This window comes from Poecile atricapillus, chromosome 26, assembly GCF_030490865.1.
Source record: "Poecile atricapillus isolate bPoeAtr1 chromosome 26, bPoeAtr1.hap1, whole genome shotgun sequence".
Lineage (NCBI taxonomy): Eukaryota > Metazoa > Chordata > Aves > Passeriformes > Paridae > Poecile > Poecile atricapillus.
This window is the reverse complement of record NC_081274.1, coordinates 4,495,466-4,510,927: the sequence shown is the minus strand read 5'-3', so window position 1 is coordinate 4,510,927 and position 15,462 is coordinate 4,495,466. Positions and strand designations below refer to the sequence as shown.

The window sequence follows — 15,462 nt, the reverse complement described above, 5'->3', positions numbered from 1 at the left end:
CCCTTCCCAGTGCTCCCAGTGCTGGATCCAGCCTGGAGCAGCCAGCGAGGGCTTCAGCTGGGACGGCAGAGAGGCGCTGCTGGGGGGCCCCGGCTCACTTAAGATTGGTTGGCTCTTCCCAACCTGGAGACAAATAATTTTGGGAGTTTTGTGCAAGAAATCTCTTCTCTCCTCCACTCAGCAGAAGGGGTTTTGGGCGGTTTTCCGTTTTGAGGGGAAATCAAAGCGATGCACTGATGCTCCTAATTAGACGTGGGAGAAGTGAAGCTCCAGGGCTTCCCGCTGAGCCGGAGGCACCCAGCAGCCAGGGCTGGGCAAGGCGGGCCGGGAGCTGCAGAGAACTTTGTTTGTGTTGGGAGCTCAATGGCGGCTCGGGCCGGGCCCGTTCCAGGGCTGTTCCCCATCCCCGCCTTTCCCCTCACGCAGCCCGGGGCGGGCCCTGAGAGCGCGGGGCGGGGCTGTGCCGTGTGCAGAGCCCGCCGCTGGCTGCGATTGGCTGCTTCTGCCGTCACTCGTGGCTCTGGCGCGCGCTGATTGGGCAGAGCGGGGACAAGCCCGGCCCCGCTGGCGCCCCCAGGGCGGCCGTGGGGCAGGAGAGCCGCCATTGCCGGAGCGTCTGTGCGGGCCCGGCAGCGGCGGCAGCAGCGGCCGGAGCCCGGTGAGGCGGCGGCGGAGCTCGGAGGCGGCCCCAGCCATCGCAGGTGGGAGCCGCGCTCGGTTCTGCGGGGGCTCGGGGCTCGCTGCGGGCCCGGGAGGGGGCGGCAGGGGGCTGTGGCGGGTGGCTTGTGCCGTGGCCGGCCCGTGTTGGCCCTGGGCTGAGGGCGCTGCGGGAGCGGCTGCCCGCGGTCTCCTTGCCGCTGGGGCCTCGGCAGGAGGCGGTGGCGGAGCAGCGCTGGCTCGTCCCGCTTCGTGTCGGGAGGCCGGAGGTGGCTGCGCTGTGCCCGGGGCTGGGCGGGAAAATTCCCGGCGCCAGAGGTTTGTGTGGCCCAAGGAGCCAGAGGAGTGGTGTGCGAGTGACTTTATTGCTGCCCAAAGGGAGAGGCCATGGGCCATTTGCCGTGCGCTCTCTCCAGTTGTTGGAGGACGCGGCCTCGTTTTTGTCCTGATTTTCCCGGCCGCATGTCCCTGTCCCTTTGCCCAACACTGGCGGAGGTGCTTGGAAGGTTCAGCCTTCCCGATCCGCCTGCTGCATGTCCTTTTTGTATAACACCCGATATTCCTGGCTCTGTGAAGTGTTTGTTCTTCTGGAAGTTGAGGAATGTATCGGGACTTGGTCTGAGCAGCAGTCCTTGTCAATTAGTAACATTTTCTGTAACTGGTGATTTCTCCCATTGTTGCCTTATGTACAAGTCCCTGGCCCTATCTCCAAGCAGATTCACTCATTGCCTGTGTTTTTTCTTCCTGGGTGTTCTTTGGTTTTGGGATTGCTCTCAGTGCCCTCATTCTCTGTCCTTTTGTAGCCGTTTGTGGCTCAGGAGGCCTGGCTGCCACCTGCATCCCCTTGCTCAGCTGCTGAATGAGCTGCACTCAGCAAGGTGTGGTGCATGGTAAAAAGATGAGAGTTGCTGTAGCACATGAGAGGAGAAACAGCATTTGTTTAACCCATGGTCTGCCAGGGAAGCACAAAACTGTGTCCTATTCCCATCCTTTCCACATTTGAACAAGTACATGAGCTGCTTTGCTGTTTCCTTTGTTCTCTGTTTTACTACTTTTCCATTGCCATCTGTTTTCCATCAGCAGTTTGAGTTACTTAACTTTTCCACAAACTCTGCCTCGATTTTCTGCTAAAAGATAATGTGATCCCATCCCATGGTGAAATGTTGTGTTCCTCATCTGAGTGGATTGGTTGGGGGGAAGGTCAGGAGCTGGAGCTGTGTGGTTGGTTATTATTTCAATGACATCCTGTAATCTAATTATGCCATTGAAATGATAAATGGTTTCTCTGGTACCTGATATTAATTCATCAGGGTTCCCAGGGTCTGGTCCATGGTGTTGCAGGATTTGTTCTGGTGATCGTTCATCTTTTCCCCATTTTTGGGTGCTCCCTCCTGATATGCAAAATAAAAAGAGCTCTATAACTCGCAGAGTAGTTATAAGAGTAGGTATGAATTTATTCAGCGCTGAGATGCATGGGGGATATCTCCTCCGAAAAGCATGCACACCTTTGTGATTTGGTTTTCTCTTTTTATCTTTTACAGACTTGGTTTACAAGATACGCCTAAAACATAATCTTTTTGTAACTCTGTTTGTCCTCACTTCATATTACAATTAACTCCATGCCTCTTTCATTCCTCTGGCCACCTTTTGGAACTTTAAATCTGTTCTTTCAGGCTTAGGGTCTGAAGAATCTCCTTTATCTTGTGGTGCCATTGTCTTTGCATCTTGTTTGTGTATTCCAGCTCCTTATCTTATCTTGCAGTCTGACTCTTTTCTTGTTCTTGTGGATCAGCATGTCAGGGTATGGTTTTTGTCAAACCCCTCTTTTAGTCAAGCATTTCTTTGTGTTTATTTCCTAATTTTTAATTTCTGTTTCACTCCAGCCAGGGCTGCAGCAATTGTCAGCTTTTCTCTCATTAAATCATCACATTCTTGGAATTCCCAACTGATTTCTCTGAACTTGTGGTGGCAAATAAAGCACAGTAGATTTATTTATGGTACACCCTATATAACATAGACAGTGACAGCACATGTTGGAGTGGGGACAGGGATGATTCCCCCCCACTTGTTTTAGTAAAGTTTTCACAACATTCTCCATTTTCTGTTTTCCTTTGCAGCTTAACCAATTTGTGTTGCAGAGTCAGATATCCTCACAATGGGCTGTGCCTTTATCTGTGCAAATTCCATCTGTGCAAGCAGGCAGAGCTTGGGCTGAGGGGCAGAGGGAATTATTCCAATTCCTCCTGCAGGCAGGAAGCCCCTGGTCCATTGTGCAGGCTTTGGGGCATCAGTGTTAATTTGCATTTCTAAAGCTCCTCTCCTGGCTGCCTGGAACAAAGCTTCTCTTCCAGGGCAGACATCCCATCACTCACACGTGGCCCCCACTGATCTGCTATTTTTTTTTTTTTCAAACAATATTTTATTAACTATTTATGTGTTAAAGCGCCAACTTTAAAGCTCTTCTAGTTTTCAAAGTGCAGCTTAAACGTGAACATTGAAAAACTCATACCATCATTTTGTCATCCCTAAGAGTGAAGTACAAATATAAAACAAGAATGAGAAAGCAATCACGTGTTTTCTTTACCTTCTCCTAGGACTAAAAATTGATTCTCACACCACTGGCCCAAACAGAACCGACAATATAGTAGTAAAATTATTATGAAAATTTATTCTAACGGTGTAATCTTTTCTAATCTTTCACTGAAACTGTGAAAAGCAAAAACTCTGCACAATGTCTTTGGAGAAATAAGGTGTTACTTGATTCTGGCCAGGATGTGCAACAGGAATAATTTCATGCACACTTAGGCTGGGTGTGCAGAGAAAATCATTCCATTGCACATGAGTTTGACTAGATTTTTCCTAAACTTATCCAGTCAGAACCCATAGAAATCCATTAGTTTAATGTTCATTGGTTTGAAGGTGTGGAGTTGTTAGGATTTGGTTTCCTGTTGCAGCCAGATTTCTGTGCCTGTGATGTGAATTATGTGGGCACTCCTGGATTTCCTGCTCAGCCTTTTCCAGACCAGGTGTCTCCAGCTGTGCCTGGGGCAGTGTCTGGGAGAGATGTTGGTTGATGTTTGCTGGTGGAATCTTTTGGGCTATTCCCAGTCTGTTGAGATGTTAATTTCATCTCTGCTGAGTGGTGGAAAAGAAACATTAAAATTCCTTTCCCCAAAGCAAAGGCAAACCAGGTCCATTTAGAGAAATAAGATTTGAAGCCATTTTAAAGTTGGTCTATTTTGGCAGCAGCTAATGCCAGGCAGGGCAGAGTGTGAGTGGAATTGAGAGGCAGAGTGGAATTGTCCCGGTGCCTTCCCCAGCAGCTGTGGCGAGGGCAGGCACAGAAAGGGCTGAAGCTGCAAGAGTGAGAGCAAGGATTGTCCCGCAGTGGCTGGAGATGGCAAAGGAGGGTGGCCAGGCCGAGGATTTGAGCAGAGGATCTGTGGGCAGGCCCAGGGGCTTCCCCCGCTGGGGAGCCCTGGCTGCTGCTGCGTTGCCTTCAGTGCAGGCTCAGGGGTGGCCTGTTTAATATTCCCTTCCAATTCAGATTTCTGAGTCTGCAAAAGCCATGGCTGGGGCATCAACCATTTTATTTTTTTCATTTTGTTAAGTTTTATTCTTTTTCTTATGTCCACTCTGTAAAATTGAGACTATCTGGGGGGAAAAAAATTCCTGCAATGTTCTGGCTAGAAGAGAGAATCCTCAATCCAGCTCCAGCAATTCCCTGTTAATTGTATGAATTGCTGCAGCTCCATTTTAGTAGTGGGAAATTTTATTTCTGAGATTCCCTGGACCCTCTCTGAGTCAATTCACCACAAGCTTTAAGTCAAAATAGGTCCTGAATATTTAACCATTTTCTCTACCATTTGCACTTTTTTTTCAGCTATATAAAGATGCTTTTTAGCCTGAAAATGAAGCTATTTCACAGAGGCTTCCTCTACCTCTTCTCCTTGTCCTCCTGACTGGATCAAGTCATCCACATCCTGCATTAAGCCAGTCCCTGGGGGTGAGGTCAATTCCTTTGATGTTTCCTGCAAGGCTTGCCCCAGTCAGGCCGGTGCTTCCGTGCATCCCTGCAGAAGGACCGTCCATGTCTTGAGCATTTTCCCTTCTACCTCTTGTTGCCAGCCCAAGGCAGAATTCTGTTTGCATCCTCTGGAAGTGGGCAGATCCCCAGAAAGCATCTTTTGCATCAAGTTGTGAATGGCAGCAGTGTGAGGAGGGCACCTGGTTGAGGATGGTGTAAGGATCTGAGAGTGTGGGGTGCCTCGGTTTCATCATCTCATTTCTTCTTCTTGGGTCCTGCAGCATTCTGTGGATTCCATTGGATTTCTTGTTTGGCAGGATAGGAGCATTCTAGGGAGCCATCCCTGGCTCCCCAAGCCGTGCCTTGAGCAGGACTCACAGACAGGCTGTGAGCCCTTCCTTCCCTCCCTTGGAACAGGGGATTGCTTTTCAACACCTCTTGTCCTGGTTGCTTGAGGGAAATTTGGAGAGGCTCCATATCTAATTTTGCCAATTTCCCTGGGGCTGCCCACACTTGTGGGTTCACTTCAGCCTAGGCTCTGCCAGACATTTGATCCAGAGGTAGAACAGAACCAGCCTCTGTATCACCTTTTGCAACATTAATTTCCATTCCCAATTTAGCCATCAAATCCCTTCCTAGTAAATTACAATCACAATTGTGAGCAAATAAAAATTCCTGCATTTCAAACCCATCCCCCACATCTCCTAATAGTGGCTGAATAAAACACACCTGCTCATCTTTCCCACTTAGTGTTTTAATAATTATAATATTCCTTAACAATTTTCCCCCCTTAGGTGTAGGATTCCGAGTGGATGGAGAGGCCCCTGTGTCCATCAGGAAAGGTCTCCTCTGGATCCAGAGCCACCCTGAATGTTCCCAAGGGCTGCAGTGTGGTGGGTCCCTGGTGGAATGGGAGCTGTGAGACCGCTAAGAATCCGTGTCCATCAAGGGCTGGACTTGCTGGTGCTGAGGGTGCTCCTGTCTGTGCTTGCAGTGTCCTTGTACCCTGCAGCTGGAAGGCTGATTCCTTGCCAGGGGCTGTTTGGGTGGGCTGTCCCCTGGCCAGGAGGGCAATGCCTGTGCCAGGTGCTTGTGGCCGAGGGTGTCCCCTGGGTGCTGGGGCCCCCTTGGGCCCTGGGCTTGATCCCTCAGGGGCTGTAGGAACTGTGCCATGGCCTTTGCCTTCAGCTTGGCCTTTTGCTCATCCCTTGCTGCATTCAGCTGCTGAGCCTTTGTGAGCAAGTGCTGCAGGGGCTTCTTGTGGCCCTGCTGCAGCCCCCCTCAGTGCCTGTGGGTGCTCATCGTGTGGCAGCTGCTGAGCTTTCTGCAAAATCCTTCCTTTCTCCAGAGACCCAGCACAAAAGGCTTTCAAGATGATCTGGATCCTTGCAGGTGTAATCCCCATTTCTGAGCTGTTCCTTCCTGGTGCTGGCTGTGCTGAGGCTCCCCTCCCCAGCCCGTATCCCAGAGCCGGTCCCTGTCCTGCCGCAGTGTCCAAAGGCGGCCCCCCCGGCGGGCAGGGCCGGCAGCTCCACGGGGCCGGGCAGCGGCCGGGGCGTCCCGCAGCCTCCTGGGGGCCGGGGGCCACTGCCGGCCCTGCCCGGGGGGTGCTGGGGTCAGGCAGCGCCCGGCGCTGAGCCCCGGCTGCCCCACAGCCCCGGCCCGGCCCCACAGCTCCCCACAGGCCCCCAGCCCGTGCTCCCGGTGCCGCAGCTCTGCGCCCGCTCCTGCCGCTCCCAGCTCAGAGAAACCCCCTGAAATCCTGACCTCCTTCTTTTCCAGTCCTGGAAAACTGGGATACAAAGCATCTGAGTCAGCTGGCAAATGCTGAGGATAATACCCTTCAGAGAAACATCGCAATCCTCAGTATTTTTTTGTCTTCCTCCTCTTTTCCATCATCCTGTTTCTTACACCATGGATTGCTCCTGCTGCTTCTTGCCTTAAGCACATTCTTGCACACTCCCCTTCAGCCAATCCCATCCCAGCACACCAACACCATCCATCCCCTGTTGTCTAAATCCCTTCTGGACTTCCCTTATTGCCCCTCTGGGTGTCCATGTCCTGAATACCCTCTGGGAGAATGAGCAAACGACCTCCACATGCTCCCAAGGGACCCTTGAGAGATATTTTGGGATCCTCATCCCTTTTGCTGGGACCCCATTGTGGCTTTCCCTTTTGTCCCCTCCCTGGGTGCCCTGCCATGTTTACTCCCCGAAGATGCCACTGTAGTCACTGCTGAGATTTTCAGTGCTCTCTCCGTGCCGACTCTTGAGAGCCCCCCTGATCCGTCCCTCGTCTGTCTCCTGCTCACTCTTGGGTACCCAATCAATCCCCGGTGCCGCTGCCAGCCGAGGGAGCCGATCCCCCAAACTGGGTGAGGCACCTTCAGCTGCACTCAGTGCCCGCCGGCCTGGACGGTGGATGGAATTGCGGAGGAGCCCCAAGGTGTGTGGAAAAATTGACATCCGCAGAGGTTTCTGTCCACAAGGAAGACAGAAGAGTCCTGTAACAGTAATTTCATTCATAAGAAAAGGGATGATGCCATGGGACATTTCCCATGGGGTCTCTCCTGTTGTTGGCAGACACAGCCTCCTTTTCATTCTAATTTTCTTGGTCACATCTCCCTCTCCCTTTCCCCTTTGGCTGAAGTCCTGGAGAGGTACAGACTTCCCAATGCACCTCCTACATACCCCCTTAATATGCACCCCACTTTTGTATAGCTAACAATATTGATGGCTGCGTGAAGTCATTGTTGTTCTTCTGGAAGTTGATGAATTTAGCAGGACCTTGGCTGAGCAGCAGTCTGTGTCATCAATTAATAACATTTTGTGCAGCTGATGGCTCCTCCTGTCACTTCCTTATGTCCACGTCCCTGGCCCTATGTGCAGTGAGGTTGACGGGATCAGTTTGTAAAGAGCCTTTGTTGTTGTTCCTTTGCTGGGGTTCCCCCGTTTTGGGGCCATCCCCCCTGGAGCAGGGTGTCCCCCCTTGGTGCAGGCGCAGGGCTCAGGCAGGGCTGAGCCAATCAGAGCGCGCGGCGCTGATGACTCATCAGTGTCCAGGCAGAGCCGCAGCTGCCAGCGTTCCCCAGCTGGAGCCCAGCTGCGCCCCTCCCCCCCGGGCCTTGGCGCCCCCCTTGAGGGGAATTTGGGGAGGTGGGAGGGGGGAGCGCCAAGGCCGGGCCCCCCCGCGCTGTGGTGGCGGGAGCGGCTGCAGTGGGGAGCGAGTGCGGGCGGAAGCGGCCGAGAGCCCAGCGCTGCCCCAGGCCGAGCTGGCCCAGCTCCATCCGTGCCCCTGCGGTGGGATGCTGTGGGACTGGGGGGGAAGAGGGAGGCGGCAGTGGGTGCTGGGCCTGGGGGCAGGAGGAGAAGGGAAGGAGAAGCAAGGCTGAGGAACAAAATAGTCAAAATATGTACCTGGGGTTGTGCAGAAGGACGAGGAGGAATGTGAGGTAGAGTAGGGATGCCAGAGGAGGATAAGTAGGAAGAGGAAGCAGCACAAAGTTCATCCCTGAATCTGCATCTCACCCAGCCCCAGGAGCGTTGCCTCCTCACATGCAGCAGGTGACTGTGGAGGGGATCCACGATTGTCTTGGGGCTGAATGTTGGTGTTTTTGAGCTTTATTGGGCTAAATGTTGGTGCTTTGGTTTCTTGCAGGGGCTGAACCTTTATATTGTGCCGGGGGTTTTCTCCGAATCTTGCTGTTTGGTTACCTAGTGATCTATTTTGATGTTTGGAGGATGTTTGTGCTGGATGTTGGTGTTTTGGAGATTCTTACAGACACAAGATCCCCGATGACTTTCTGAGATGAACTTGGGCAAGGAGGAACCCCCAGCCCAAAGTGCTGTCCTCTTGATTTTTTTCCTCCCAACCAGGATTTTACATTCCCGAACTGTGTTGAGATGGAAGAGAAGAGAAAGCCCTGGAGATCCCTTACAAGGAGGGGCTGCAAACTCAGTCCAGGGAGCTGCGAGGAGGAAGGATCCCCCCTGTGCCGGAAACATGGCCAGAGATCCAACCGGAGCTCAGAGCAGGGGGAGAAGTCTCATGGTGGGGAGAAGCCCCACAAGTGCTTGGAATGTGGGAAGGGCTTCAGAAAGAGCTCCCACCTGATCCAGCACCAGATGACCCACACTGGGGAAAAGCCCTACGAGTGTGGGAAATGTGGGAAGAGCTTCAGAGGTATCTCTGACCTGATGAGACACCAGGTGATCCACACAGGGGAACGGCCCTACACCTGCTTGGAATGTGGGAAGAGCTTTGGATGGAGCTCCTACCTGAGAAAACACCAGCGCATCCACACAGGGGAGAGGCCCTACGAGTGTCCCGAGTGTGGGAAGAGGTTTCAGACCAGCTCCAATGTCCTCCTACATGAGCGGATTCACACAGAAGAGAGGCCCTTCCGCTGCCCCGACTGCGGGAAGGGCTTCAAGCAGAACGGCAACCTCACGGTCCACCGGCGCATCCACAGTGGGGAGAGGCCCTACGAGTGTCCCCAGTGTGGGAAGAGCTTCTCCAGGAGCTCTCACTTGTCCCGACACCAACAGAGTCACCAGTAAGGGAAGCCCTGCGAGTGCCCCGAGTGCGGGAAGAGCTTCGTGCGCTGCTCCAGCTCCATCCCCCATGGGAGGATCGGCGTTGGATGATCCCCAGTGACCCCCGTTGGGCAGAGCCCTGGTGATCCGTGGTCCTGGTGATCCGTGTTGGGAAGACACCTGGCTGGGAGGCTCCACATCTTCCTGGCTCCCTGTGGACACCTGGATGAAAGCAGGGGAATGAAAATCCAACAGGATACAGAATGACAATGGGAATTGTTGTCGTTATATGCTCAAGAACCTTTTTCCTCAGGAGCTGTGTGGGCAGAGAAAAGGGGGTGACATCAGGATTGGGGGCCCAAGGGGAGCACACACGCTCTGTGGGAGAGAGGACACCACCCCCGGGACCCCCCCTCACCTTCCTGCACAGGTAGAAGCCGAGCCCCAGTGCCAGGAAGACAAAGCCCAACACGGAGACTCCAAGCCCTGTCAGCATCTTGCTGTGGGCAGCGTTTGACAGCGTCCCTGGGGGGTCTGCAGAGGTCAAGACCCCCAAAACCTTTCACAGACACCTCAAGCCCCTCCAAAGTCCCTCCCAGTCTCCCCCAGCCCACCCAGGACCCTCTGAAACCTCCTTGGGAGTCACTAATTTTGAAAAATGATGAATTAGAGAAAAATTGGAGATCTTAGCTAGAGACAGGTTTTGCTGGAACTAGAGTTAATGATTAAGTGAGAAGCAGGATTTGAGAAAATCAGTCTTGGACTTAGGTAAAAAATTACTTGTCACTGTATGTTTGTTTAGATGTGCTTATAATGAGAAAAGAGAAACTGATAAAGGGGTTCAGAAAGATCACAGACCTTACATCTGGAAACCCATTTAAACGTCACAAGGGAGGAAACTGGAGTTGTACCAAATGTCATTTGTAATGTCAACCATTGTAAAGGTAGAAAGGTGAGAGTGAGGAAGGGCAGTTTTCCTTCATCTCTTGATGACCTCTCCTCACCAAAACGACCCCCTCCTCAAATTAGGGAGCCAACCACGCAGGTATAATGTCATTTTAAAATCATTACCATGAATTTTAATCCAAAGTGGGGAATGGGATCTGTTAGCATTATGAATATGTATTAGTACTTTGGATATTTAAGACTTTTGTAAGTAAATAAACACTGCAATCTTTTGTCAACTTGCAGTGCATATTAAGGGAATCACTCCCGCACTTGCCCAGTGCTGTGATTAAACATCCACTTTGTAACTTTAAACTGTTGGAGAAGTTTTTTGTCCATTAACAAACTGATGTTGATACTGGATCAATATTGCTATTTTGTTAAATCACTGCCAGTCTCTTCCCAGTCTCCCCAGGACCCACCAGAGCCCCTCCTGTTCCTCTCAGGATCCCAGAGCCCCCTCCCAATTTCTCCCCACTGCCCCTGGACCCCCAAACCCTCTCCCAGTCCCTTCCAGCCCCAACAGGACTCATCAAGACTCTTCCCAGTCTCTTCTCAGCACAACCAACCCCATCCCAATCCCCGCTTTCCAATCCCCAGTTTCCTTCCAGCTCCTCCAGGCTCACTCAAATCCCTCCCAGTGACACCCAGCACCCCCAAACTCCCTCCCAGTGTCCACCAGGACCCCCAGAACCCCATCCCACCCTCCCCAACATCCTTCAAACCCCTTCCCAGCCATCCTAAGCACCACAATCCCTCTCCCAGCTTAAACCAGTCTATCTCAAATTCCCTCCCAGTTCCTCCCAGCACACCCCAATCCCCCTCTGGGCCCCCCCAGTGCCTCCCCCGCTGCCCCCGGCGCTGTGGGGGCCGGGCCGTGCCCCAGTGCCGGCTCAGGGGGTGCTCCAGGCTGACGTGCTCCACCTGGCAGCTGGAGCTGAGCCCGCATTGCCGGGGGCGGTTTCCAGCAGCACCAGGAGCTGCTGGCTCCAGTCCCCGCTGGGGAGCACGGCAGTGGCCAGCACGTGGCCCGAGAGCTGCTGCTGGCCCTGGGAGCAGCTCAGCTGGATGTGGGCAGGGGAGAAATCCATCAGGGAGCAGAGCAGGCGGCCGGGGCCGGGCTGGGAGCTCGAGGGCGCCAGAGAGAGGGACACGCTGGGGACACTGGGAGAGAGTGGAGAGGAGTGGTGTGGCATTGGGAGGGACTGGGGTGGCACTGAAAGAGATGAGAGTGGATACTGGGACACTGGAAGAGAGTGTGGGCGCCTGGGAGTGAAGTGGGAATGAACTCGGAAGAGACTAGGAATGGGCTAAAAAGAAGTGGGAGGAACTATGGTGGCACTGGGAGGGACTGTGGTGGCACTGGGCGGGACTGTGGTGGCACTGGGAGGGACTGTGGTGGCACTGGGAGGGACTGGGAATGAAGTGCGCGGCACTGGGAGTCCGAGTCCAGCGCGGGGCTCTCGGCTCTGTGGATCTGCCCGGCAACTGATGAGTCATCAGACATGCGCGCTCTGATTGGCTGAAGGGCGGCAGATCCACGGAGGCGCGAGATGGACAGGTGGGGTCACTGGGAGTGACTGGGATGGACTGGGAGAGGCTGGGATGGACTGGGAGAGCCGCGGGAGCCATTGGGAGGGACAAGGGGCCCCGGGGATGGGCACAAGGAAGGCTGAGGGCTCTGGGCTGATTCCCAGGGAGGTTTGGAGGGACACGGCCGGGCCCCTCTCTGTGCCCCACGAGCAGCGGCTCGGACAGAAAAGTTCAGGAGCGGGAGGAGGTGTTTCTCTAGATTGATTTTAATCCTCATTCTCCTGGTCTGATTTGCTCAGTCCTAAGTTCATTTCATTTCCCCATGTCGGGCTGTTGTGCCCCTGATGGTGATCCCTGAGTGACCTCTCCTTGCTCTTGTCCCGACCCACGAGGACTTGGATTTGTTTCAGTTCAGTGGAATTCATGGTGATTTGGGGAGAGCTGGAGCAAAGCAGCTGGAAAGCACAGTGGGCTTGTGTCCTGGGTTGATTATGATGTTAAATTGCATCCCCATTCGTCCACCTAACCCAGACACAGGTTTTGTATTCTTAAAATTCCATCTAAGAGTAAAAGTGAGTGGAAAAGAAGCACTGAGTCTGTTATCAAAAACTGTACTTGCTCCCCCCGCATCGGGAGTTTTGACTACAGCACAGACAGACAACAAGACACAGATCGCCTTGGCTTTCCAACTAGCCGGAGCAGAGAGGTCTTCCTGGACTGTTTTCTTTCCCTTTTTCTGAAACAAATCGAACCTGCTCTGGACTGGGGACTCGGGGGAGCACCGGGAGCTTGCACCCATGGACTACCGGGAGCCCAGCCTGGGCAGCGGCATTTTCCAGCACCAGAGAGACTGATAAAAGAGAGAACACCCACAGGAAAGAGACCCTCTGAAGATTGTCATCTCTTCTGAATGACAAAAAGTTTTGTAATTTCATATCGTTCATTTTTGTGCTGGGTAGTGCTGTGCCTGTGAAATAAACAGGTTTTTTCCACTTCTCTCAGAAAAATTTCTTCCCAAACCGGTTGAAGAGTGAAAGAGCCACGTGAGTTTACTTCCCGGAAAGAGCCCCACTGAAAGATTTCTCCCAAATTTGCCCTAAACCAAAACAGCATTGTTTTTACCCAAGCATGGATTTCTCGTGATCTCCCCCAGCCCGCTAACATTGTTCGTCATGTTCTTTTAACAATAATTATATCTAATCACATCTAACAATTGTATCATTTATCATCTACTGATTACACAGGTGCAGATTGAACTGATCTTTAGCGAGCACAAGGTCTAACATTTCCCAAGGCCTACTTTTCCCAGGGCTTTCCAAAGCTAACTTTCTTTCTATGTCCCCAAATTTTCTAAGATTTTAGAACCTTTTACTATCATCCCCATCGTGTCCATCTCGCTGGTGCCCTCGAGCTCCCAGCCCGGCCCCGGCCGCCTGCTCTGCTCCCTGATGGATTTCTCCCCTGCCCACATCCAGCTGAGCTGCTCCCAGGGCCAGCAGCAGCTCTCGGGCCACGTGCTGGCCACTGCCGTGCTCCCCAGCGGGGACTGGAGCCAGCAGCTCCTGGTGCTGCTGGAAACCGCCCCCGGCAATGCGGGCTCAGCTCCAGCTGCCAGGTGGAGCACGTCAGCCTGGAGCACCCCCTGAGCCGGCACTGGGGCACGGCCCGGCCCCCACAGCGCCGGCAGGGACTGCCAGGACACGGAGGGCATTTGGGGCTCCTGGGCTTAACTGGCAGCCCCTCCTTGAGAACCCCTCTCCCCCTCTCCCAGCTCCCCTCATCCCCCTCTCCCAGCCCTTTCCCACCGCCTCCCGGCCCCGCTCCGCTCACCCCAGAGCTCCTCGCCAGCAGCCGAGAGATAAAGGAGAAGGGGGAGGAGGGGGAGGAGGGGGAGGAGGGGGAGGAGGGGGAGGAGGGGGAGGAGGGGGAGGAGGGGGAGGAGGGGGAGGAGGGGGAGGAGGGGGAGGAGGGGGAGGGGTAGAGGAGGAGCAGGAACTGCAAGAGGAGCAGCAGAGGAGGCCCCACGTGCGTCCATCGCTCTCTGGATCTGCAGCCCCTTCGCGCCGGGAGCATCGGGCCCCGCGTCCCGCAGCTCACCGGGGACGGGAATGACGGATTTGTTTGTCTTTACAAACCAGCTGGGGCTCTGCTGACAGATGGAACCAGCAGTGAGTGAGAAAAGAAACAATGTGATGGATTCCACTGATTGATGAATGGAAAAAGATGTTTGCCTTTACAAACAAACAGTAGATTTGCTGGTAAATGAGTTTGGATATTGAAAGATGAAGGAGGCAATGGGGAAACACCATAAATTCCATAAGAATTAAAAATGAAGACGCAGGGTTATACACTGTAGGGGAATCTTAGTTATCAGGCATTCCGGGAAATCTGTACCTCTCAAATACCTCAGGCAATGGGGAAAGAGAGGGAGATGGAGCGGGGAAATTGGGATAAAAAGGGGGCTTCGTCCACCAATAATTTGAGAGACCCCAGGGGAATGCCCCATGGTTTTTTCCTCTATTTGACTAAAGTAAAAGGACTCCTCTGTCTCCTTTTTGGACATAAACCTCTGTTGTTTGTGGATTAATTTCGTGACAGCTGGAAGGAGGTAGGTATGAGGGGAAGCTGGTTTTAGAAGTCTTCCTTTCCTTCTCATGATCGTGCTCTGAGTTTTTGGAGTTTCTGCCAGAAATCTCTCCCCTCCCCCACACGTCCACAGGGGTTTGGGGCGATTTTCCCATTTTGGGGGAAATCAAAGTGATGCACTGATGCTCCTAATTAGACGTAGCAGAAGTGAGGCTCCAGGGCTTCCCGCCGAGCCGGAGCCACCCAGCAGCCAGGGCTGGGCAAGGCGGGCCGGGAGCTGCGGAGAACTTTGTTTGTGTTGGGAGCTCAATGGCGGCTCGGGCCGGGCCCGTTCCAGGGCTGTTCCTCATCCCCGCCTTTCCCCTCACGCAGCCCGGGGCGGGCCCTGAGAGCGCGGGGCGGGGCTGTGCCGTGTGCAGAGCCCGCCGCTGGCTGCGATTGGCTGCTTCTGCCGTCACTCGTGGCTCTGGCGCGCGCTGATTGGGCAGAGCGGGGACAAGCCCGGCCCCGCTGGCGCCCCCAGGGCGGCCGTGGGGCAGGAGAGCCGCCATTGCCGGAGCGTCTGTGCGGGCCCGGCAGCGGCGGCAGCAGCGGCCGGAGCCCGGTGAGGCGGCGGCGGAGCTCGGAGGCGGCCCCGGCCATCGCAGGTGGGAGCTGCGCTCGGTTCTGCGGGGGCTCGGGGCTCGCTGCGGGCCCGGGAGGGGGCGGCAGGGGGCTGTGGCGGGTGGCTTGTGCCGTGGCCGGCCCGTGTTGGCCCTGGGCTGAGGGCGCTGCGGGAGCGGCTGCCCGCGGTCTCCTTGCCGCTGGGGCCTCGGCAGGAGGCGGTGGCGGAGCAGCGCTGGCTCGTCCCGCTTCGTGTCGGGAGGCCGGAGGTGGCTGCGCTGTGCCCGGGGCTGGGCAGGAAAATTCCCGGCGCCAGAGGTTTGTGTGGCCCAAGGAGCCAGAGGAGTGGTGTGCGAGTGACTTTATTGCTGCCCAAAGGGAGAGGCCATGGGCCATTTGCCGTGCGCTCTCTCCACTTGTTGGAGGACGCGGCCTCGTTTTTGTCCTGATTTTCCCGGCCGCATGTCCCTGTCCCTTTGCCCAACACTGGCAGAGGTGCTTGGAAGGTTCAGCCTTCCCGATCCGCCTGCTGCATGTCCTTTTTGTATAACACCCGATATTCCTGGCTCTGTGAAG

The 15,462-nt window shown here is 54.4% G+C and overlaps 1 protein-coding gene and 1 pseudogene across 1 annotated transcript in view; both read left to right on the top strand.

Moving 5' to 3' along the window:
* LOC131588454 (zinc finger protein 664-like) overlaps nt 1-15,462 on the top strand; it is a 167,813-nt gene that overhangs the window by 15,926 nt on the left and 136,425 nt on the right. The gene's annotated exons all lie outside the window — the stretch shown is intronic.
* Nucleotides 8,031-15,462, top strand: part of LOC131588642 (zinc finger protein 850-like) — a 141,671-nt pseudogene continuing 134,239 nt past the window's right edge.